This window comes from Pseudopipra pipra, chromosome 4, assembly GCF_036250125.1.
Source record: "Pseudopipra pipra isolate bDixPip1 chromosome 4, bDixPip1.hap1, whole genome shotgun sequence".
Classification (NCBI taxonomy): domain Eukaryota; kingdom Metazoa; phylum Chordata; class Aves; order Passeriformes; family Pipridae; genus Pseudopipra; species Pseudopipra pipra.
The window spans coordinates 57,761,643-57,788,008 of NC_087552.1; the positions used below are offsets into that span (position 1 = coordinate 57,761,643).

General features: G+C 40.7%; 1 protein-coding gene and 1 long non-coding RNA gene across 3 annotated transcripts in view; both read left to right on the forward strand.

The window, feature by feature from the left end:
• The window catches only part of PPARGC1A (PPARG coactivator 1 alpha), a 368,659-nt gene that overhangs the window by 163,500 nt on the left and 178,793 nt on the right, over nt 1–26,366 (forward strand). The gene's annotated exons all lie outside the window — the stretch shown is intronic.
• The window catches only part of LOC135413416 (uncharacterized), a 175,023-nt gene that overhangs the window by 52,325 nt on the left and 96,332 nt on the right, over nt 1–26,366 (forward strand). The window lies entirely within an intron of this gene.

Below are 26,366 nucleotides of genomic sequence, written 5' to 3' on the forward strand. Positions count from 1 at the left end.
GTAGCTTCTCTTTTGTATTAATAAGGCTGAAAGATATCGGTGCCTATGAGGTTAAAATGGCATATGGGTTACCTTCCAGTTGTGCATTTTTTTTTCTTCAGATTTTTTCCGACTTTTTCTCTGATAATCAGGCTATTGAAAAAACAACCTGGAGTACCTGGCAGCTACAGAAGCCATTTTGATTCCTTTCATCATACAGATAATTAGGATGCAAGAGTTAAAGCTCCCCACTACTGTGCTTTTGCTAGGTCGTATTGTCATTCATACAGTGTGTCTTTGAGTATTTTACATAACTAATTGGTAATAAACCAATATTGGAATATAGAAATTGTCACAGAGTTCATTAGACAGTAAGAGAGAGCAATAAAAAGAGAGCCTTGTAACCTACTGTAAAAAATGTACTCTTAGCCTGCGTTAATTTTTTTTACTGTTATCTCCTGCTTTTCCAGGAAGACAGAATTCCTCTGAGGAAAAGCTGTTACCTCCTAACACTTGCCAGCGAAACTTAGGACAAGTGGCAGATTTCCCTCAGCAGATTCAAGTATACATCTAAGAACATAAAGTTAAGAGACACTGAACAGAGGCCATGTAGTACCTTGTAGGTTAAAAGAGCAATTTTAAAATCAATACTTTTGTTTAACTGGCAACTAAGGTAGTAGTTTCAGACTGGGTGAAATATGTGAAGAGGAAACCCTTTTCACAAGGAATGTTTTCAGGTTATCAGCACTGGAGTGCTCTGCAAGGTTGTGTTGGACATGCATGACGCATGGGAATTGCAAATAAACTCATCTTGATGTGACAAAATCATGCATAATTATTTTGAAACCCGAGGGAGTTGAAATGGCCCCAACTCAGTGATGTCCCATCAGTGATAGACAGGCAGCTGCAGAATTTATAATGGCTCATTTTCCTCGAAGATGAGAAGGAAACTTAAAATAACCTCTTCTGCTGCAGCTCTCGTACATTTGCACTTCTAATTAAATGGGACAGAGAAATGGCAAGCCTCTTGAAGTAGTGGGCAGGCACAAACTCTGGCCTGTGCCTACCCAGATTTTGCTCTTCCTTGGGTTGTACGTTCCAGCCTCCTATATGGTGGAATCACTGCGAGCCTCTGTGCAAGTGTAGGAGTTACTGGAGGTAAGGGGAAGCCTGCCAAGAGGCTTGCAAGCCTTCATTGTCCTATTATTATTCCTATTGTTAAAATTAGGAGAAGAAATCACAGATCCATTGTGTACATTTGTCTACAACTGCCATCAAACAAATAGTTGATGACCAACTCTGAAATAGTGGGATTGACTGAGGAGGATTGTTTCCCACCATAGCTCCCTAATCTCTCAGAAAACCTCCTTCCTTCTCTAAGTAGTTTTCAGAATTTTTACCATATGGAAGAGGAATCCAGTTACACCCTGATAATGATATACAACACCCCCCAAAAAAATGAATCAATGATCTCCGTAGGGTGCACCGAATTCTAAGTGATCTGTCAAAAAACACAGAAGATAAATCAGCCATCTCAGTTGCAATTCTTTGGCCTTAGACAGACAAAACAAAATTCTTTTTATTGCAAGAAGCAACAAGTAGGAAAACTCTTCATAACAATTATTCTCTAAGAAAATGCGAAGTCAAAAAAGGTGACACGTGAGGTCAGGAAGCAGAAAAGATAAATTCAAAGCAGAATTTCTTGGCTTTAATCGTATTTACCAGGAAAGATTAAACACCAAGTAAGGAGAAAAAAAAATCCTTAATTGTTATCTAAACCTAAACATAAGGCAAGAGGCTGCAGATCTTTCTCTTCCACCAAGGCAACTTCTGCTTCCTGGTGTATATCATGAATTTGGTTATTCACTGGCATGAACTGAGTTACTCAGAGAAGACCAAGATTTTCACAACTGAGGCTCTGTCTGATCCATTTGGCTCCTGAGGCTCAGGTAGTGCTGCCTTTGCCCCTTGTGCGTGGGTGGTGTTTGCCTTGGCATGTGATGTACGTGTTCTGTTGCATGGCTGGTGATGCCTTAAGCCCCCAATCGTTTTTTTATTTTTCTAATATTTGTAAGACTTGTAAATTTTATAGGTAGGTTTTAAAAGCAGGAACCCCTTTGTGCCTTGTTCCCTTCCCTTGTTTACACATTCCCTAACCCTCTTACCCCATTCTATGCCTTCTATATAAACCTACCCCTGAATCCAGTAGCAGTGTTTAGTCTTTTGTCAAGGCAAAGGCCTAGACTGTTTAGAGAACAGCGTATCGGAGCCTAAACCACAGAGTACGGTCAAAAACTAGGTAACAATGTACCCTTTGTACTCTGATGAAGTTGAAGATGATGAAGTAAGTGGTCCCAAAAAGACCCCAGACCCAATTCTCAGGGGGAGGGCCCGGGGCGGTCCAGAGGAAGGGCCAAAGGGTGGACACATCTGGGATTGGATGGATAATGTTATAAAATGTAACCTCTCGGGCACGGCCCGCGCGCGTCTATATCACCTATTGCCTTGGCAAATAAACCCTTTCTTATCTCACCCCTAATTAACTGCTCCGGAGATTTTTTCAGCACCAAAATACACAGGCAACACTGGAAATCAGTTCATGCTAGCAGGTGGGGGAGGGAAATGTATTTTTTCATGTTTGAAGGGGAAAAATTGTTGAGGAAGAGGGGGAAATGGGAAGGTAGATAGTTCCTGGAAATTGTAAAGATGTTCCTGTTTAAAGAAGATTAGAGAAATAATATCAAGTTTTTTAAAAGCAGTCGCAGTTGCAGTGCTTGGTAGCATAAGACAAAAAGTTCAATTTTTTGAAAATTGCCTTGGCTCAGCTTCCCAGGCCCCCAAAATCAGAACTCGAATCACTCACTGCTTTTGAAAACCTGACCCTTTTTATTTAGGTGGCATTAAAAGAAGTGAAATAGAAGAACATAAAAAAGTGTGGTAACACGCAGAAAAACATAAGATGAAAAACAGCTGAACAAAAAAATCTCAATGTATTTGCTTGACATACTAAAATAGTTCTGTTTTCTTGAAAATGTTTATTGGAAAATGCATTACAAAACCTTGTAACAGCTGGAATATGGTGATCTAATTGCCGTTTCAATAGCGCTGTGAACATGCAAACATATTTCCCATGCAAAATGTCAAAAAGGCAGCAATCAAAGTGAGGCTTTAAGCTTCAAAACAAAGACACAATGAGCTGATTTGTAAACATTTATTTCTAAGGTTACATTTAAAACCAAAATAGAACAGCATAGGTTTGGAGACAGAGCAACAAATCTTTTTGTAAAGCACAAGATCTGAAGAGAAAGAGTGGTTTACTGAAAGATACTTGGGCTGCATCAAGATTTCATTCCCAGTGATGCTGCAGCTCCCTGAAACCATGTATTTCTTCCCATTCAAATGAGGAGCAAATCTTATGAGTGGGATTTTTGCCACTAGAAGGATGCAAAGAGAGTGGGAGATTCTTTTCTGTGCAGAACAGGAGTTGCTGTTCACCTTCATTTGCACTACTTACACCCCTTCTGTAGACATCGTTGGCTTGTCCTGGGACTTGTGTCAGTGGCAATGTTGTCTTCCACTACAGTTGTTGAGTGAGGCAGGTGTGGACTCAGTGCTAAAGAAGGTTGCAGGGTTTGGGGTGACCTTACAGTCCTAGGACAAACTGGTTCAGTGACTGGTTCTTGCTCACTTTGTCTTCAGGCAGGACAGATGGCAACTTACAGGGACATTGTGAGTTGGTTGTAGTTGTAGCATCCAAGTGCATGTGGTGTAACAAAAATGCCGAAGTCCAAGGATAGCCATATGTAATGGTCCTTCTTGTGGTCCTTTTTGCCAAAAGAGCAGTGTCTTACACTGGTGTGATTAGTGTAACTCCACGGACACTGCTTGACTTACACCAGTGTGAAATCAGAACCACTTAAAAGGAACACACCCACTCTGCACCAAACTATGCCAGCAGCATACGATGAAAATCCTCCTAAATATGTACTTGATAAAGAAGTAAATTAGTTTGAGGAGTACATTTACTTTTCACCAAGGCCATCCATTTGTAAGATTCTTACTGTATTGTGCTTGCAAATAACATTTATTTCTGTAGTGTAAATATGCAAGAGTTCATTTTAATAAAAAGTAAGCCCTAAAATAAGATAAACCCCAGGACTAGACTTCCATTGAAGATTTAAAGTGCATTCATCTGCTGTTTTTCTATATAAATATTCATTGGTTTAATGCTCTCAGGTGTTGGAACTTTTAATCTACATTCAGATGGAGGTACTTTAATCAGAGAGTTCATAAAAGTCTCTAACTTTTTTCATAAAAAATAGAGTAGTAGATATAACAGAGGCTTGAAAAAGCTTAACCCCCCCCCTAAACTGCAGCTCTAGAAGGGAAAAAAATGTAAACAACAAATGGCATTTTGTGCCATAATATCAATATTCTATTAAAAATAAATCTCTCACTGTTAGACTGAAGAGTCTCAAACAACCTGTCACTTTTACTGCAGTCTTCAGAGATGACTGATAATGGGTAAAAAATCCCATAGCATCTGTTTACCATGTACTCACACAAACTGTTAGGAATGTTTTTAAATGTCAGCAGTAATGTATGCATGTATTAGCTATCACAGAGCAGCAGCTCAACAAAGACAGCATCACTGCCACACTGGGGGCTCGTGCTCTAAATTAGGGAGGTCAAGTGGTGGAGATGGAAGCCAAGTGTGTCTGAAAACGTATTGTTTGCCTTCTGAAAACTGGAAGAAATTGTGCAGTCAGCTGCAGTAACAGTGCCGACGTACAGTTTGTACACTTTGAAAATAGCTAAGTGGGATTATGGTAAATCTTTCAATTGCAAGAAGGTTAATCGTGAAAGGCACCGAATTTAAGGTCAGTAGGATGCGCGTGGGGGGTAATGTGGTTTAGGCTGTCTTTTACATTAGCAAGGTATCACATTTCATTTGGGAACCTAAGCATTCATGAAGTGTGGAGTGTCATACAGGTGCAGCTGCTGACTAAACAGCGTCTGTGTGACAGCATTGTTAGCAGCGCTGTATTACTTGACAATTCTGCACTATTTAACTATGGAGATATGGTACAGGATATTTTGTCCTGGCAAAGTCATTGTGCTACAAGCCACTTTTCACGCTGAAATTAATAAATCAGTTTCCTCCCGCCTTCCCAGGACTCCGTAATTGAAATCTCTCTTTTCTTTTTAATGTGTGCACGTTTTGTCTTGTTTGTCACCAAGAGCGTACATTGTTGGACATTGGTTCTGCAGTCAAAATGTGTGAAGAGGGTTTTGCTAAATCATGAAGTAAATATGTATTTGTGCCGTAAGCTTGCATCCTTCTGAAATGCAGGAAGCCTGGGCCTGTCTTGAAAGTTGTTAGGGGGCTGGGTATTAAGCAAAGTGACAGTCAAAGCAGATTGCAGAGATAAATTAATCCGTACCACTGCCTTTTTCAGTCCTTCCCCGACAAGTAGCTGGTTCAGCAGACATTGGTGTTGACACTGCTGAATTTGTGAGGATCTGTGGAGACTGTGGTGGGTCCGATTGCATGGCCAGGCCCCCACATGTTGGTGTGGAAAGCCCATTAGAGGGTGTAGTGTGGATACAGCGATCCTTGTGCTTAAGGTAATCCAGGGGAGCAGGGCAGAGTGATGTGCTATTTGAATGCAGAGCACACTTGCTGCTTTTCTAATTCCCCCATCCCATAGTGGGCATTTTGGAGCTGCCCATAAATATATGCCCTATACAGTATATGGCCTTTGCTGAGTGAAGGGAACTCTACTGAGCATTCGTTGCAGAGCCTCCTGCCCTGACATTTGTTTTATGTAGGTATAGTCCATGATGGTTGATAGGCAGTTTCCACAGAGTCATAGTGGCCTTTAAATCTGGCAGTTTAAAAAAAAAAAAAAAAAAAAAAATCAAAAAAGAGCAGAGATAGATCAAGGACATAATGTTCTTGATGAAACAGACTTGAAATCCCTAAACAACAAAGAGTGGATTTTTTTCTTCTTTAATTATCTAGATCATTTGGCCAGCTGTGAGCCATGAACCCAGCTGGTCAGCTGTGGGTGTGAAAGGGAGCTCTGCCGGGTTGCTTTGTTAGTGTAACTCTTTAGTCCACATGAAAAACTAACATAAATATTTCCTTCCTTGCGAAAAAGATTCTTTGGACTCAGGGGTGTCTGGGATGGTCAGGCAGAAAAGTCCCTTAAGAGATAGTCTCACCGCATCGATCAGCAAGATCCGGATTCACCTTAGTGAGGGAAGCAGCTCTGGGGGCTGGCCAGCTGCTCACTCGGGTGGTTTAGTTGGATCTTAGCAGAGCTGTGATCCAATTCTCTTAGCTTCCGCAGTGGGTAATTGCAGTTGAATTAAAGCCTCGAGAAAGTAATTATGAGAGGCATTGTGGAACACCCTGCTAACCCAGCAGTAAATTAAACCACAGACTGGGAACAACTGGAGATAGTGAGATTAGAGCTTGCTTTTGGAATTTTTTTCACTTGTGGTAAGTGTATGTCTGTCTTCTTTCTACTTCTAAGGCTGAATGTTGGCCCTTGGAGCAGTAGGCTGGAGCCGCTCCAGTGATCAGCTGTGAAGAGACACTCTGTGGTTGGAAAAAGGTTCTGAAACTAGATAGGGAAAAATATGTTGGCCATAGAGCTGGAGAAAAGTCCTGTAAAGCAGATACGGGAGACCAAAGTTGAACACACAGCGAAAGACATGGTTTGAAAAGCTGCAAGTTTCCTTGCCTGCTTTATTTTATACATGTGTAATATAATAAGTATGTAATATAATACAGATATTTAAAGTTAGAATATTGCAAGACAGAAGAACCTAATTTTAGAAAAACTGCTTTAAATTACTTGTGCACAAGAAAACCTTGAAGGATGACTGTGAAACAGTTAATAGTGGGAGTAAACAGCAATTTCAGAGGGCCAGTTTCTGTAGCTTTTGTTCATGTAGCTGGATCAGAAAGTATTGACAGGCTTTTTCATTTTTTACTGTTGAATATTTAATTCCCAACTAGCTTGAAGGTTGTCTTTTTAGGCATCAAAGAAGATACCACTGCAAAATTATGGTTGAGTTATTTCCCCAAGTTATTCATCATTTTTGAATATTGTGCAAAATATATTCTAAGGAGCAGAGAGCTGTCTTTTGACCTTTTAGAAAACTATAATTTTTGTATGCCTTTCTTTATTAATGCCCTAATGTAATACAAAATATACTCTTATTTTTATATGACTTTTAACCCATTCCATGCTTGGAACTTACTTTGATGCACTGATCTTCCCCAGCTGAGGACTGGATCCAGTTCAGACTCAGCTTTTTTAGGCAATTGTATCAATTGTGCAATCATTCTTAAATTGAATTGTCAGCTGTAATTTTGGCAGATAAAACCCCCTTGATAAAGCCCAAATAGGAACATGGTGCATCAGTGAGCAAAGCACAAAATGGGGCTCCCCCCTTGCTTCTTGGGATTAGAATAGCATCCCTGAAACAGCAGAAGTCTGTTGGGATATCAGAGCAATTTACATGTCCTTTCAGCTTTACTGCAGGCTCTTCATGGCTGGCCAGTCTTTCATTGTGAGCCCCTTGAGTTTGGAAAGTCCCTCAGACCAAATCAGAAATAACTGCTGCTAATATAGATGTTCCTATATTTGGGGTTTCAGCACAGCTCTCTTCTCAGGGCATGTCTGCACAGCAGTGATAAATTGTAGACAGCCTCCTTTCCCACATCACACTCTTCTTTCTTGCTTGCATTAATGTATTTGCAGCTGAACCGAAGTCTGGAATGTGTAAGTAGTGATAACTCTTTATGTTTCTTTAAAACATTTTCCGTGGCCTCTCATCTGGATATTTGAGGTGGTCATAACTCTAATTCCAGAAAGAGATGAGAGTAGCCAAATGCTCAGAGGCTGAATGTATTTTGTGCTGGTTTCCCTAGTGCTTCCTTGATCTGTGAGAGTCTGTGTGAGAGGCAGCAGGGGAAGGGTTGTATGTCCCCTGCAAATTTTTCTCTGCTTGTTTTTTACTTACATAAACTGAGCACAGGGCCGTATATGTAATTCATATGCAGGCACACATTTCTATGCATATATACCACAGGAGTTTATGAAGTGGGAAGAATCTGCAGCACAGTCTGGGATTGCAGATACTGTCATTGAGCTGGAATTTGGGACATATGTAAATCCCCACAGTGAGCACTCAGTTTTGCCTCCCGATGTTTTGTAACAACTCTAGATGTGTGTTTGACATGGCTGTTGTCCCTTAACAGTAGTTTCCAAGCAGTGAAACGAATGCATAAGCAGCTCTGTTTCTTCACTTACCTCTTGCTTTGTGAGGGTTTCGTGTAGTTCACCACCGTCCTACATCCAAGGTCCTTTTCAGGTAGGAATGAATTAAACATATTGATGGCTGTATAGTGGTATCCTGCTTTCATTCAGGGGTAGGAAGACTAGGGCAGAAGAAGCTGTCATGCAGGTGATTGCAAAAGCTTTTCTCTGTGTTTTAGCCCAAAGGTAAACAAAACACCTGCTGAAAATTGGATCTGTTTTGGAAACTGGAGGTACCTTCCTCAGTTGTTGCTGAAAATCTTGCCTTGAAAATGAGTTTCCCACACTCACTATAAACCCTGAGTATCTTTTTCTGTGGGGAGTATAGCACCTAGCACCGTGTTATCTAACTGCTGATAATACACTTAGAGCCTCTGTTTCATTATTCTTGGTTGCATGTTTCAACCAAAAGGCTGATTTCCTTATTCCTCTTCTACAAAAGCAGACACTTTGGAAGTGGCTTGAATTTTATATCCTGTTTGGATGGTTCCAGGAGGAACCTTAAATCCCCCCCAGTGTTTGGCCAAAGCTTTGTACAGCATGATACAATTTCACAAGAGCTGCCTGTAAGTGGTATTTCTTAGCATAAATTTTTAAAAGGAAGTGAAAATAGCTTCGAAAAGCAGACATCACAGAGGTACATTAAAAGAGTAACAATGAAAATAATTGCAATCCTCTAGATTTAGGCATGGTAAGAGGCCTTCTCTGAATATCTGAGACATCACTGTCTTGAAAATAAATGTCTCAGAGTTAGTGATCTCTGTTTAACTTTTGACTTACTAAGAGGCGGGTTGTGTAGCCCTATGGAGTGTGCCAATTTACAGCTCCATACCACTATTTCCTGATCAGATATTGTTCCCTGCATCTCCCTTGGGACTCCTGTATTAGTACATCACAAGGATGATGCAAAATTTTTGTCTCAATTAAGCTGAAGTAAATCCGCAGTACTTTGCCTGACTGATTGGGAGTTTGTCTGGATTTTCTATTTGTTTTTTTGTATAGTTCTGATTTTGCTTAGAGAAGACTATGGGAAGCAGTCTGTTTTGGCTTAGACCTCGCTTTCTTCTCCTATCCTTTTACTTCAAATGTAAGACATGAACTTGGGTTCAGTGGCAGTGCCATACTCAACTTTCTGGAGGCACATTTCTTCATCTTCAATCTATCAACCTTTCTGTCTATTGCCATGTGACATATGGTGCTGATTCTTACTAAATAACAGTGATTTACAGTTTGTAAATGTCTAACTTAATTCTACATTATTTAGAAATCAATACTAATTTGAATTGATTATATTTCTAAACCCTTAGATTTTTTTTATTTTTTTTTTCAAGAAAAGGGCTGACTCTGGCACTGATAAGTGATGATCACATTTCTTCACTAAAAATCCTTGGAAGTCTTCCTCTGGTTGCCCACATATAACAATAGCCCCATTCTAAAATGCTCGTGTTTCCTTGTTATTAGAACAAAATTTGCAGTTTTGATATTGCTGGCGGTGGTTTGACTGATGCAATGCTAATGACTCCAATGGATACAGTTCTGATTTGCCTTGAGATTGTAAAAAGCAGGACTGGTCCCTAGATGGAGGAAAATTAAAAGTCCGGAGCTCAGTTCTTGCCTGCTCTGCATAATATATGGTTGCTTGCAGGATGGGTGCAAAATTTAAGATTCAAGTGAGTGGGCAGTCAGATTTTTCTGTTTTTTAAAAGTGAGATGGTGGGTGGGTGAGGAGTAGCTACTCGAGCTTCATCCCCAGCTTTGCCTGTGGCATCCTTGGAGATGATAGCATTTTCATTTCCAGCCTGCAAAATAGGGTGAATAATACAACATACTTAAATCAAAGTGTTGTTGAAAAGATTCATTATTTCTGAGTACACTGAAGCTAAATGCAAGTACTAATAACTGGAATTTGTAAAATGTTAGTTTTAGAGCCCTGTGGATGTGTAGCTGATTGATTGGCACCGAACAGATGACTATTTAGAGATCTGGAACTTCTTCCCTGTTAAGATACCAACTGTTGTCACGAAGGACTAAAGAATTTTGGTGTCATCAAGTACAAAGGAAAATTTAATGGTTCAGTAAAACCAGAGGATGAATTTGTTACTTTCAGGGTAGGAACATAAAGAATTTGCATCGAGTAATTGCAGAAAGAAAGTTTTAGTAAGTTTTCCATTCTCAGTGCTTTTTTGTCATTGTGTCTAGCAGAAGCTCTCTTGAGTGTATCCTAGACTGTGGTTGCTAGTCCCCTTCCTAAGCAAAAGAGCTCTTGTAAACTGGGTGGCCAGAGCCCCATCCCTAGCTCTGCCTGCTTTAGCTGCGGAGCAATGGTCCCCTTCAAGGACAACATGAGCAAAAAGGAAAAGGAAATACATTTAGCCAAGTAATTTCTTATCAGCTCATTCAAGTGGTGCAGGATCCTAAAAAGACATGACTCAACCCCTGCATTGGACCCATGACTTCCTTTTCTTTCCTTGGGAGGGTTAATGGCTTCTGGTTAGAAGTCTTTCTTGTCCCCACAGCCTGATTCTCTTTTACAATTTTTCCATCTTTTTTTGCCTTTGATAAGGAAAATCCCAAGCATTAGCCCTGCCTCTTGGTTTCTGTATCAAGAACCATTAAGAGGCAATGGAGCTACTTGCTGGAGCACAGAAAAAAACAGAATTCATGATTTCTCTCTTGTTATCTGTAGCAAGCAGAAATGTGCTCTTACAAAATGGGGGTTCAACTTCACAGAGCAGGCTCTGATCCAACATGATAAAATACATGTTGTCTACTGGATAACAGGCATTTCACATTCAGATAAGGGCATGTTTGCAACGTGTCGCGAGCACACCTAACAAAAATACTGGAGATGCACTGATTTAAATTTTCTTAAGTGTGAATACCAGATGTGGCTCAAAAACTGGGCCAATTCTTGAAAATCCTGCTGTCAGTTTGGTGGCTTATGTATATATTATGCTTATATGAAACTGCTAGGACCTTTCTGTACTTTTTTTGCAAAGTTCTAAATACCTGGTTTTGTTCCCTTTTTACCCACATATCTTTATTTGTCAGGATTTCTATTGTTGCCTTGGATTACTGAGTACCTTGAAAGAGACTTATTTGTGATATTACCAAAAAAAATGGAAGCAAATTTAATGTAAGCAATATCACAAGAACATTCTCACAAGATTTCACTTAAGTTTGTATGGATTCAAACAGTTTCCTTTGCTCAGATGGTGTTTGCATTCTGTGGTGACCGATGACCAAGCCAAAGCTCAGTTCTGTACTCTGGAGCTGCTCTTCGCAGCATTTAGTTCTCTCAATATGGTTATTTCTCTTCTCAATATGGTTGTTTCTCCTTCAGCTTCCTAAAGCATTTTGTTTTAAGGGTTTAAGTAATTTTAAATCTGCATGTTTGTCTGAAATAACAGACGGTTGAGTGCAAAAGCAGAAGAATAAAGCTGTTGTTAAAATTCTGGAAGCGCAGCACTGTCTGTTCTTTCTTCAGTGAATCCACAGGACTCCTCCTCAATTTACCCAGAGCCTGGCACAAGAAACATAGTGTGTTATCACATTTGTCTATACATTAAGTTCAGTGTCACAGATAATGTCTTATTTGTATTAGAGATATTACAGTGATGAGCTAAGGTGTGTGGTGAACTTCTCAGTTCTGAAAACATTTTGTAACATTTTTTTCCTTCAGGAAAAGGAATATCTGGTGGTCAAAAATATAGGGAGGGCATGTTCACAAATACTGCTGCAGAAATAAATCTGCCATAATCTTTACTGGAGAAAGTATTATCTAATGGTTCTGTTATTAAACTAAAACCACCCTGAAAGATTATATGACAGTTAAATTAAAATATGTACTCTATGCATCTATTTAAGTTAAAGCAGCATGCAATGAAATCCTTCATAAATGAATATCTGACAGACACACATTGACTGTAGAAGGTTACATTCCTTATAGGTCATCACTGCTGCCACACGAGAGATTTGTTCTAGCAAGAGCAGGATGAGGATGACTTTCTTGTTCATCTTGGATATTTGTACACCAAGTGGGTATTTTCCGTGTTGGGAGGCAGTATTCCTGGCATGTTAGGAAACAAAACTGAGTGAAAACATATTATGTTGGCAGGACTTGCATTTAATCTGCCACATGAAAAAGTGTGTTTGTGGGGGCGGACTTCTGTTATTACCTACCTCATACTTGTCAGTGGTTGCTGAAGCAGTATGTCACTGAATTGAAAAAAAGATTTTTGACAGTTTTTACATATATGGTTTGTCTGGGGTCAGTGTGCAAGACAGGTCAAACTCCAAGGCACTAGACCTGGGAGGTGCAGGTTTAACAGAAAGCCATGGCCTAGACAGGGTGGAAAGCCCAAGGTGCTGCGGATGCTGGGTTGTGTGCGTTGGCCTGCTGTTTAGTCTTCAGCCCATACTGCTGGAGCAGCGTGGTGTTGAAGCTGGCTTAGTTTGAACTTGCCAAGGCAGTCATGCGAGCACAACTGAAGAATTGGGTAGTCTTAAAAGTGTGAAGAGGACCTTTTAACTTTAGAGCGCTTTGACTATTGTAAGCATTAATCCAATGGAACACAGCACTTATTCTGGTTTTCTGTGATCTTCAGTGCCCCTTTGCTCTCAGAACCTTGTAGATTGGCACAAGATTTTTAGCTGTGTAGAGCCCCAGGCTAAGGGGTTCCCCTATGGACATTTTATACCAGCATAGCCCTTGTGTAAGAAAAGCTGTATTTGGAAAAGGAAAATAAAATGTCTGGTTTCAGTCATTGACTTCTTGTTAAATGCCCATATCCTCTGTGGAGGGTAATTTCTTTCAGGCTGCTGTCGTTATTGGGGTGCCCTGAGTCTGGCCATAGCTAAGCAGTAGCAACCCAGTTCCAGCAAAGTGAGCAGTAAGGCTCATTAATCTTTTTTCAGCAGTTACTGGGTCTTTGAAAGACAGCAGTAATGCAAAAATAAAAAATAATTCATAGACAATATCTTGGGGGGGGGGAGGGGTGGATCATAAATAACCTTGGTGAAATATAAGGACCATTATCCTGAGTCAGATTCCAACTGGAAGTGAGTCAAAATATTTTGACAAAGTGCAGCTGCATCTCTAAGCAGGAAAGTTCAGAGATGTCCTGTCAGATTTGTGGCCCAGTGTATTTCTAGACATTCCTCTCCAAGATGATACTTTGAGAATGAGGTAGTAATACCAATTGTCTGGATATGAAATGACAATATTTGACATCACTTCTGCTAATATTGCCTGCCAGAAAGGGACATGGGGGAATGATCTCTCTATCTATCTAGAGCTAGAATCGAAATCCTGATTGATCAGCCTTGTTCCCGTTGCAATTTCTGTTAGCTGCCCTTAGAGTTTGCTTCTCTCTCATACTTGATTTCATAGATTGCTGTTTGATCTTACATGTTAAATTTATCATTTTACTATGACTTTATGATCACAAAATCCCCCTTACTGTGCTTGAAGCACCCACAGGCATCAAGCTACGGAGTCTTGAAAAAATGTGGTTAATAAAATTTGTATAGCTTTGTCTGCTGAAGGTCTAATATTTTTTTGAGGGGAGAGGGGAGTTATTTTGCGAAAAACATGACTTTATTTTGACCCATGTTTTGCAATTTTTTCTAATAGCCTGACTCTTGCCTGTATCTATAGAATTGAAATGCAATGTTGAGCAAGCATTCACAAGGATCTGGTTTTGTCAGGAGTCATTTTCCTTCTTCAGAAAAAACATGTGGGACTTAGACACTTATGTGGCAAGACTGTTGGTTTATAACTGTGTAATCTGAACCTGGGCACTAAGGGAAGTTGATAAAGAAACATAGCACAAAGCCCTCAGGGCTTGAGGTCTCCACATTGTGTTGTGATTTGATAAAACTTGCTGAATTTTGAGGAGACATGCAAAAAACAAGAGTTTGTGGGAGTTTTTTTATGCATACCTATCAAAATAGGCCACATAGGTGTGCTTTTTGTTGTTTAACTTTCAGTAAACTGGGAAAAGCCAAAAAATGAGGCAATATTTGTGTGAAGGATTAATACTCTTTTATTAGATCAACCAATTTAGCTAGAAAAAAAGCAGATTTAGCTAGAAAAAAAGCAGAAAAACTCTCAGGTATAAAGAAGAATCAGCACACATTAAGTGTGTCTCAGTCTAACTTGGGAAAATTGCATTACTTTGAGAAAAATGCACAGTTTGTACAAAAGAGGATATAGGTGATAGACCAGTCATTTGTCCACATGGAAACAGAAACACAGACATGAATGTTAAATCCAGTACACTACTATTTCTAATCCTGTCTTCATGTAATTTCTTCTATAGTTCTTCCATAATGCTACTCAAAATGTATATTAAAAGCATTTACGTTTTTGACCCGTGTTGTTTTTGTTGGAAATCCATTCTAGAATGCTGTATTCTGAAGCTAACAAGCTTTCTTGTTTACAGATGAAGTAGTACTTGACTACTTTCTACTACAGTTATTTTTTATATATTAACCTTCTAACATTCCTTTTCTGCATCCACCGAGGTTTATTCACCTCTCAGGAACCAGCAGTTGGAGCTGTGCTCAGGCTTCCAGAAAAGGTCTCACCAGAGCCATGTATGAATCTTCTTGCCCTTCTCTTTGATCAGTCTCTTGCTTCCCTTATAGTTATTCTCTTAAACTCATCTTCTCCATTTTAACTAAGGGTTTCCCATGTAGGTAATAGATACATTGCTGAAGTTCAGAGAGATAAGGTTACTATGTTCTCTTGAAAGTTAATCATAGCAGAGGAAGCTATTAGTTTGGTTTAGTCTGCTCTTGATAAATCCACATTGATTTTCATGGCATTTGCCATTTGTTTACACCTCTTTTAGGTATTCCCTCATGGAAGAGTTGTTCTAAAGCCTCACATGTTGTAAGATGAGATAAACAGGCTCATATTTGCATGAGTCACTCTCCCCTTCTGAAGTATGTAAGTCATTTTATCAGCTAATCTTTAGCCATATAGTTCCATCCTGATTTAACCATTTGTTCAGATGCCCAGCCTATAATTTGGTGTGCTAGTTCTTTCAGAAGTTGTAAGCTGTGATCATCTTGTTCTTCTGACTTGAAGGAACTACGGAAATGGAGTGTTGCTTCCACTTAGGATTTGATTATTTCCATTTTTATACTCATAACTGCTTTTGCCTGTATCACCATCAGCAACAACATCTTTACTGAAATTTAGTTTCTCTGGCAGAGTTTGCTACTCTTTCATCTGTCACTGCATTGTTGCCCAGCCTAGTCCAAGATATTTACTGAATTTAACCATTCAAGGTGGAATCCTAGAAAAGAATTACTAGTTAACCGATTTTCATGAAAATTAATGGTAAAACCCTTGCCGTGCTCCCCCTGAAATTTTGCTGGAGTCTTACATTGCTTTCTGAGGGAAAACAGGTGGCAGAGGTGACAGGCATAACATATCAATATATCTTTGAAAATAGAATAGGCTTCAAATTTATACTGCCCCAAATAAAAATTTAATTTTTCTGCAGAAACACATTTTGTTTTGTGGGTTTTTTGTTTTATTTTTTTGTTTTGGTTTTGTTGGCGTTTTTTTAGGGGAAAAAAGCATCAGCTCTTATTTTTAGAGGAAAAACATCCACCCAGATAATGTTGGCCTGCTTGTAGAATGATGGGAGCTGCAGATGGCATAAATATATACTGTTTGTCAACCTAAGAGATTGTTTCACTGTAAACCTCTGCTTAGCAGGCTGCATTTTGCAGATGATATTTAAAGTACCTGCTTTCTGAGGCTGGAAATAGGCACTTAGACTATTACCTCTGTAAAAGCAGAGTCAAATCTTACATCACTTACCTGGGACTACTTGCATGAGACTTGTAGGACTGGTCCCTCAGCTTACAAAGGTACATGCTTTGAACTCGCTCTTCATTAGCAAACACAGAATTTACCTGGCAATAAAAGGTATCTTTGTATCACATATAGTTACAATAATGTTTATTTAAATATTATCTGATTCCCTCAGCACTTTTATTATTTACCAGTAGAAAAAATTACACCATTACTTTTCTTCTGAATTTTTTAAAAATGACAATAATGCAATTAAATTACTGAATTCATTTATATTTAATTGTGCTTTTGGTTTTAATGTGCTATTGGAGGACATTTCTTTCTGTGACTGTTAGTTTTCCATGCAACATAAGAAAATCTAAAGCTATATTAAGGAAATATATTACATTGGCAAGACAAAGTCTCATTAGTGTTATTTATGGCATGCTGAAACCTCATTAGGAGAAGGTATGCTGGATTCAAAAGTGCATTACTGAGAATGGTTTTTTTGGGGGGTAGGAGAGAAATTGCTTTTATTGTGTTTCTTTATCACATACAGTGTGGTTAGTGGACATGTAGGTTTCCTAAAGCATAAAATAAATTAAGATAGAAGAAAAAGGGTAATTAATCTAAGTAGTAAGTATAACCTCATTATAGATTGGGAATAGCTTGCACATGGTCACAAGGAGTTTCTGTTTACTGTTCACCTTAGTTTCAACTAACCATTAATTTTTAACTTCTTTCACTGAAGGTAAAAAGTGATATTTTTCAGCATGGTAGTTTGCATCTTAAGCAGTAATAATGTGCTTTTAGTGCACTTCAAACCAGGGATGAGTGAAACTCAAGGTGCCGAGTCACAAATAGCCCTATTTAGGTAGTAGCATTTGCTCTAATGAGAGCTATATATCCAGTCCTGCGTAAATATTGTTTGGTAGGCGTACAAGAAAACCATTATTTGCAAGTAAATGAGAACAAAAGGAGAGTCCCTGAATTGTCAATCTTGGGAGAAAGTCGTTCTGTGTGGGCAGTATCCTTCCCCAGGCTGACGCTGCTGCCGTTTCGTCCCGGAGATTTGAGCAACCCCGGAATGAAATGGCTCTGTTCCTGCAGCCCTCCCGCCAGCCCCCTGCCGCCAGCACAAACCAGGTGCCAGCAGTTAGTTTTCCTTCTCGTCTGCTCCCTCCTGCTGCTGGTCAGTGTCACCACTGCTGCACAGCTGACAAATTTCCTTACGGTGGTGCTTCACCGGGCTGCCTCCTGACAGCTGCGGTACCTGCTCGCCACGCACATTGTTTTGACTTCTTACGCCAAATCCACTTACTGCTAACGCTGCACACAGCTGCACTGATGGCTCTGGGTATTCAGGCTCCCTGTGCTCAGCCTGTTGTTATAATGTGAGTACCTGCAGGGCTCTTCAATAATAAAACATCTATTTTTCTACTAATAGTCCTTCGTACAGCCGCTCCATGTGCGGTATCCGTGTTGGCATCCATAGCGTTTATGAATGTGGGTTGTGGTAGAAGTTGGGAATATGCACCAGCTTACCAACGAGGCTGGATCAGTTTAGTGAACCCCAAATGCTGCACACCTGCTCTCCTTGTAGTTTTTTTTTCCCCCAATATGCCATCGTAGCATTCCTTAGAGCCCCTTAGATGCTGTAAAGGGATAACTTTATGATAGAGTCACGTAATTATTATAAGCATAGTTATTTATCAGTTGACAGATGACTAATGCCAGGGCTTTTCTGTGGGCCAAATTCTTACTTTCAAAGGATTTATAAAGACCTAGTAGTTGAACTAGATGCTATCCCTTTTCGTCATCCTTTCTCCACCCAGTCACTGTAGTTGTGCCTTTTTGTCTTCTCCGTATGGTAGCAGTGGACATGGTATCATGTTACTGCAGCACCTAAAACTACATCTGAAATGATGACCCTATTGAATTATTCCCTGCAGTGATAGGAAGTCATAAGTAGTCCCTGCTGAAAACTATTCTATTTAAACAGGAAAGGCAAATTGGGAGGGGGTGGCAGGAAAGCATGCAGGCAAAATAAAGTGATGATTTTTAGAAAGTAGATCAAAACTACCTTCTTTTTCTGTTAGTTTTCTTCTTCTAAAAGGTTTTGGGGAGAAGATGAGGGAGGGAGGGTATCTTGCTACAGTGATAAAGAGAGATGAGGAAGCTGGAATGAACTCAGGAAGAAGTAAAAGAAACTGTGAAGATGGACTTGGGGGAATGGTTCAGCAGGTTAGTGGTCAGTAGCAGAGGATGTTTGCATTAGGGCATAGGAAGTGGCTGGTTACATCTGATACTGTCATTGTGCCAAGGACCCAGGTACAGCTGATGTGTCCTTCCCAGAGCACCATCAGAAAGTGCTGCTCATCAAAATGAGGCCACTGCTGTCAGCATGCACATGTATGTGATCCCAGCTCACTCTGTGTTCTCGCTGTAAGTCCGATGCCTTTGCAGGGAAAAGTACAGAAAAAAAGAGGACAGGCCTAGAAGGTAAGGACAAGTGGAATTCACTGCGACAAAACAAAAAGAGTATTTTAAATAAAGAAAGAAATGAGAAGAGTAGAGTAGATAAAACTGAGGAATTGATGAGTATCCCCTGGCTTTTTTTCCGGAATGTCTTTCTGCTGAGATTCACACGGATGAAGAAGAACAAGGCAGATGATGCTGTACTGACACCTTAGGGAATTAAAGTCGTGGGTCTGAGGAACATGTGGCACTGTGGAATATGTGGAATAAACAGTCTCAGTCCTTTTTCTTCCATCTGAAATGCAGCTATCTTGTGCTGTGTGAAGAGGAGGCTACGACAAGGTAGCCTCCTCCTCCCTCCTCCATCCATACCCTGCACACATTCTCCATGTTGCAGTGGTGATGACAAATACTTAATCTTTTCACCTTTGCTAGCCTTCTGTGGGCTCTGGCTTACCATGTAGATTAACTAATGCTGCCTCTTCTGTGACAAAACAAAATGAAGAAGCCTCACTAAAGGCACTGCTACCACTCATTTGAGATGTGCTTACATTCACACCCTTGTTCTGGTGGATTCCCAGCACTCCCGAAGCCACACAGGGTGGTGACCATGTCCAGAAGATGCACAAACAAGTTAGAAAGAGCTGGCAGTATTGCTATTTAACAACTCCAGGCACAGTCCTGAAAACATTTTCAGCAAAAGAAATCTGTAAGAACGTTCGTAGAGCAAAGCTGTGTGTGAGGCCAGGGATCTGAGCCACCCCAATGCCTAAGGTAGAAGACAGTTAGTGTTAGTGACATCCACTTGCAAGGTTAAAGAGGAGATCTGATGGCTGTGGAGGAGGACAGGGGGGCAAACACCTCCATGTTACCTCTAGCTGTAAGTAAGCAGCACATCTGATTTAGGCAAATTAGGAAATCAAGGTAATCTTACTCAAGTCCATGTGGGTATTGTAGTTTTGACTTCAGAATTTTTATCCCCTGCCATTTGGGATGATACTGGTAACTTCCTTGACGTGGAGAATGTTAGTCTGTCCTTCTGTCATTAAAATCATTGTTTTAAAACTTGCCTTTAATAATAGTTCTTAATGGCACTACAATATAAGGGTAGGGCATGCTAAAGATAGAAGACTCCAGACACATTTGTGATGAGCCTAGGAAAGCTTTATGTGATTAAGAAGAATACTTCTGTCATGGCTACTTGGTTTTTACATGTATTACTGTGAAAGGGGGAAGCAAAGAAACCACATAGGCCAGTCAGAGTGCTTGCACTGCTAGCTGGATTTCCCAATGTCCCTTTGGAAGGAAAAGGGACAAGTCAGGATTCCTTTTGCATTTGTTTTTGGAGCATTTGCATCCTCAAATAAGTAAAAAAGGAGTAATTTTCAAGTGCGGCCAAATTCCTGGCAGACTGTGAGACTTCCACAATAGTCATCACATTGAGGGCTGGCGTCACATGGAGATGTACTGGCAGTACTTGCACGGAGGCCTACTTCGGAAAGAAAAGCAGGCAAATTTCATTCCAGTTCCACTCTATAGAGGACATGAGAAGAAAATGACAATGAATTTGATTTTCGTTCTCTTCGCTTTTCACAAAATGAGGGTGTCTCCTACAGCCGTACACAAAGGCTGTAAGAACTTGCACCTGTCACTAGGAAACCTGCCTCAAGATTTGATACAATATATTACTTGAAAGATTTATACCGTTTTCCCTTCGTCTGTTCTGTATGTTGTTAGTGTTACTTATCTTCTATTATCAGGAATAGAGCAGGCTATTTGTTGCTCGAGCATCTGTGATGATATGTGAGAAATTAATCTGAAGGCACTTGGAAGTTCTCCACCACGTCGGCATTGATCGGGTGGAGAAACGGAAGATTATTAGTTTGCAGGAATGGCTGCTTTTTATTATAATACCTAAATAAAAGCAGCATAATAAATCACAGAGAAGAATAGAATGTGTGAAAGACAAGGCTCTGCCTTGAACATGGCACAGCAGTCGTTGCCCTTTTAAAAATGGGAAATGAAAAACAGCCATTGGTGACCTTACTGAGCTCTTCAGGTTTGTTAAGCAGAAAGTAGTTGAGTTGGAGAAAAACACCTTTCTTAGTTACTGTAATTTTTGTTTTGAAGAATAATTTTCAAATAATTTAAAAGCAATCTAAGCTCAGCCAAGGATCTGGGGAAGAAGGGAAAATAGCCGTACTGGGACTCCCATGATGCCCTCCAGAGGGATGTAGGAGAAAACAGTGAACCTTCTCCAGAGAATAAAGCAGGATACGTGGATTTGATAAAAATAAAGCTGGAATACTTGGCCAGTGATGCTAAGTTTATATTTGCACCCAGGAAAACTCCCAGCCGGTTTCACCGTGGATCCCGTGGCAGTTGCTGGGTTGGGTTATGAGAGGTTGTCTTCCTTTGAAAGGGTTGGGTTTAATTGTTGCCTTTGGAGTGACAGCCCAGTGCACTTCCACTGAGCACCAGGCATAGAAACCTTTGCTGCTCTTCACCACAACCAATAATTATTTAATTGTTAAATCCAGGAGCATACTTGTTAGATTGGCAAGAGTGAGCAGTGACTTCATAAGAGAGATTTAGAGAGTTGGATTGTTTTTTTTGTTAATTAATGGTTTACCATTGCATTTTCAGCTTATTTTCTCTGTTTTTAGTAGCTGTATGACCTAAAATTGTATCATGGGTGAAAAAAAAAGGGTTTTCCTTTAGTCTTCTCCTTTTAGCTAAGCAGATCCTTGCAGTCAGATCTTCTAATTTGTATGGAATCATAAAAATTAGAAACGAGAGAGACATGTTAGTCCTAGTGGAGGATTATTCTTTTCTTATAGACACCATTCTTTTTGTAGATTAGTTTTATATGATTCTGTTGATAAGAACAATAATATTCAAGAAGATGGTTTTGGTATATAATTGTAAAGATGACCATATAGATGGTTGCAAGATCAAAGTCAGTGTCATTCATTTGTCTTCCAAAGGTCCCAGTATCAGCACTCTGCATTTAAATCCAGAAGTGGGTCTGAGTATAATGCATTTAGGTGCCTATAATGGACTTAGAAATAATTTTGTGCTGGTTTTCAAAGGGGCTTGGTTGAGGTGGACTTCTTGGGTCCCTTACTACATCTGCTGATGGCCCCTGAAATCTTCAGCTGCTGCAGGTCAGAGACTGCTACATAGAAGCTCCTTTTAGCACATGTTATTTAGTAATGTAATATCTTATACAAAGGCAAGTTATTCAAGCTGTAAATGGAAGAACTGAATTGCCCCATAAATTTGAGACTTATTGATGTGAGTTGCTTCTAATATTTCTATAGGGAAAAATCCACTTATTGATCACTCGGGGCACTGTCTTACTTCTGACATTAATTTAGTTGTAGATTAGGTTGGAATGTATTACTTTCATAAAGATCTTGAGTGGTTGGAGTCACGCAGTGAAACTGAAGCACAAATACCAGCAGACTGTATGGCTCGTGACACCGCCTGAAATAGCAGAGCAGCACCAGTGAGCTGGCGTGCTTTCAGTTCGGCTTCCACTGAGAAGGCTTATTACAATAACAAACAACAGGTAGGGCTTTAGCAAAATAGGTCTCTGATTCGAGCTGCTAAGGGATCATCTGCAAAAGTCTCCCTCTAGGTGCTTTAGGATGAGTAAGGGGGCTTCAGCAAAGGATTTGGTCTAGTTTATGTCCAGCACTGGAATAAGCGTCACAAGAGATTAACAGAGCGAGTGTGTGAAGCCAGCTATAATCTTGGTGGGTTGGCTAGATGCCAGGTGCCCACCAAGCTCCTCTATCACCCCTTCCTCAGCTGGGCCAGGGCAAGAAAGTATAACTTTCCTTTCCTCAGTGGCACAGGGGGATGGGGAATGGAGGGACTGTGGTCAGTTCATCACACTGTGCCGGTTCTTCCTCTTTTCCTCTTCCCCTGCTCCAGCATGGGGTCCCTCCCATGGGAGGCAGTCTTCCATGAGCTTCTTCAAGTTCTGGGCTGCAGTTCTTCACAAACTACTCTAGTGTAGGTCCCTTCCACTGGGTGCAGTCCTTCAGGAAAAGGTTACTCCAGCGTGGGTCCCCCATGGGGTCCCAGTTCTGCCAGCAAACCTGCTCCAGTGTGAGCTACGCTCTCCACTGTTCACAGGTCCTGCCAGGAGCCTGCTCCAGTGTGTGCTTTCCACAGGGTCACAGACTCCTTTGGGTGCATCTACCTGCTCTGGTGTGGGGTCCTCCACGGGCTGCAGGTGGATCCCTGCACCCCTGTGGACTTCCATGGGCTGCAGGGGCATAGCTGCTTCACCATGGTCTTCAGCACAGGCTGCAGGGGAATCTGTGCTCCGGTGCCTGGAGCACTCCTCCCCCTCCTTCTTCACTGACCTTGGTGTTTGCAGGGCTGTTCTTCTCACAGATTCTCTCTCTGGCTGCCGTTACACAGCAGTTTTTACCCCTTCTTAACTGTGTTAACCCAAAGGTGCTACCACCGTGGTTCATGGTCTCAGCCTTGACCAGCAGTGCGTCTGTCCTGGAGCCGGCTGGCACTGGCTTTGTTGGATATAGGGGAAGCTTCTGGCAGCTTTTCAGAGCAGCCACCCCTAGAGCCTCCCCACTACCAAAACTTTGACATGCAAACCCCATACAATGGGAAGTATTAGCATTGTCCAGAAATGCTATCAGTGCCAGAACAGATCTCCTTAGAGAGGTCAGGAAAGGGCAGAGTGAAATAAAGGCCATTTTGCTGCATTAGCTGAAATCCATGGCTGTGCTAGGATGGCAGGAGTGGGGAGTGGAGCGCTCCTGCGTTTGGTCAGCCTCTCCTAAATCTTGATGACAAATCTGCTTTGCTAAAGTCCTATGAGAAATGCTGATAAGCGTTCTTAATGTAGCAGTAGGTGCCAACATCCTCTTTTGTATTCCCTGTACTGGTTCTGGTTTACTGAGAAATGAGGCAGCATCTTCGTTTTGATCCATCCTGCCCATGCAAAGGAAGGGCAAATCTCCCACAGTCCACTGCGGTGTGATGCATGGCACATGCTCCTGTTCCTCTCTGATGATGAAGGGTTCCTCTCTTCACAAATTGAAAATGTTACCTTCTGCTCTCTGGAGTAGGAGAGTTGATTCCCTTAGCTCTGATGTTCCTAATGGGGGTCCTCCAAGTCCTACCAGAGGAGGATCATGAACTTGAAGGCAATTGCATGGACTCGTGTTCAGCTTCTTTTGGCCGTACCTGAGATTTTGGCATCTGTCTTGCTTGCACGTTGGAAAGATTTAACTGGCAGATAATAAATGGATGTTTAGGTGAGAAAGGTACAAACAGAGGAATGGGATTAATTTCTGATGTTTACCTCTCAGTCTCTATGTACTGAGGATTATAAATGCAATAAAGCTTTAACTGTTGTCAACCTTGAGAATGCCCTGACCCTGAGCAGACATCCCCAATATAGCCTACATCAAGCACAATAGCTGCCTGCCCAGGTAAAGCAACAGGATCCAGCGTTGATCTGTAAGGCCATGGGAATTGCTACACCTCTTTAGCTCTCTAGTGCATCTAGAGTGGAGGGAGCCTGGTCCCTCAAAGTGGCTTGCACCAGCTGTTTCCAGCCAGGAGTGGAGAAGCATTGGGTGAGCATCAGGGCGGTCAGACATATCAGTCCTGCACTGCATCTGAAGTGAACCGTCAGCTTCCCAGGCTGGCTCATACTGGGAAGCACATATCTTTGTTAGTGGTATCTGCATTAAGTTTGGATTGCTTACTATTACAGTTTCACTAACATTTGTAGAAAGTTGATACATTCTTTCCCTCAGGCACTTCTTTCAGCACTGAGTTCCACTCTAATTACATATTTCTCAAAAAACATTTGATTTTGTTGGTTTGAGTCTGCCACCTTTGGCTTTTGTTGTATTTCCTTGCATTCTTTTGAAAGTCAGAAAGAATGGACCCACTGCCATTTTACCATTCTGTTCCCTAGAAACTTGTATTATTTCCTGTGCTAATAATTTTTCTTCTTTAAATTAAAAAGAAAAAATGAACCCTTTCCTTTCTTTTCACATTTCATAGGAGGGATTTTCTGTGTTTTATTTTCATTGCCCTTCTTTGACCTACTTCTGCAAAGTGGAATGAAGAGTACTGTATAGTCTTCAACAGGCGGTTGGAAGACGTGTAAGTGTATTTCCATTAAATGTGATCTCAGATTTTTCTGCATGCATCCTAGCATGTATGGACTATTTTCATTGTTAAAAGAAAAAGATAATGTATTTATGGCAGGTCATGATTTATGTGTGACTGCGTGTGACACTGGGTTTTTGTAAACTGGGTCCCATTAAAAGCAGAAATATGTACCTTGAGGAAATAATATGCTGCATTAAAGGCAGACCCACAGCTGTGACAAAACTTTGACTGTGAACCCAAGTCTTCTGTCTTCTCTTCTACTATGGTGACTATACAGCAGTGTTTCCATTGGGTGTCTGGCCTAGCATGCTACAGAAGCTGGAATCCAGAACATGCTGCAGAAGTTGGGATCCAGAACCACAAAGGCAAAATATCTACAAACTCATTAAACTGTGCAGGACACTGCCCCAACAGGGGTCCTAACAAGAAGGTGGAAAGACTGCTGGAATACGCAGAATGCATCCTCAGTGGGTGATAAGGGATTTAGTATACTTTTAACCATTCCTGATTTTAGTATTTGTATTATATTACTATAATATCGTATCGATATCAGAAATAGGGTATTGAAAACAAGGTTGGAGCACAGTGCAAGCACATTACAGTAAGATGGCCACTGTCTTTTTGACTCAAGCCCAGAAAAACAAACAGAATTCAGGATGAAGAGGAACACTTTTGAGTTAGTATTTCATTTGCAACTTGTGTGAAAGCAATTTAGTTATTCTCTTCCTGCTATTCCTTTCTGTCCTCGTCTTCCTCAGTGGTGCTGTTTAAGGACAGAGTTTTCAGCCTTAACCCTGAATTGCCTTCCTTTGGGATTTCAAGTAAGAGGCTGGATATCGCTTTAATGTAGTGGGTTTTGTAGTTTAATTTATTTTTGTTGGTAAAGAATATTCATCACTCATTTAATTCAGAAGGTATCTATTGATTCCTTTCTCCTCATTTGGTATTTTCTGACATTTTATAGCCCTCGCTATTGATTTATACAAAATCCGTAGTCCAAACGTCCCAAGGAGTGCTTTATTCACTTGTCATTTGCTGTTTTTCTTAACTAATAAATTTAACAGCCATGTACATCAAGTCTGTTAAGATCTTGTGGTGCTGCTTTCAAAGAGATGACAGTCTGGCACGAACAAATGAGTAATTCTTTCAGGCAGGAGCTTAAAAGTTGCAAGATAGGCAAGACAGAGAAACAAGCTCCTCCTTGAGTGGTTAGCAGACAAAGCAAGCTGCTCTGCTCAAAGGACATTTAGGTTAAGGTAGGGAAAATACAGCTCTGCTTCAGCCTGTGGAATGTCACACATTATGGTGCTCTAACGGCAACTTTATTTTTAGCTTGTCAACAGGTAATCAATTTAATCGGCACATGCAGCAATACATGTGAGAGCAGGTACATCTGAACTCACAGAATCACAGAATATGCTGAGTTGTAAGGGACCCACAAGGATCACTGAGTCCAACCCTTAGCCCTGCCCAGCACCATCCCCAAGAGTCACACCATGTGCATGAGAGTATCATCCAAACACTTCTTGAACTCTGTCAGGCTTGGTGCTGTGACCACTTCTCTGGGGAGCCTGTTCCAGCACCCAACCACC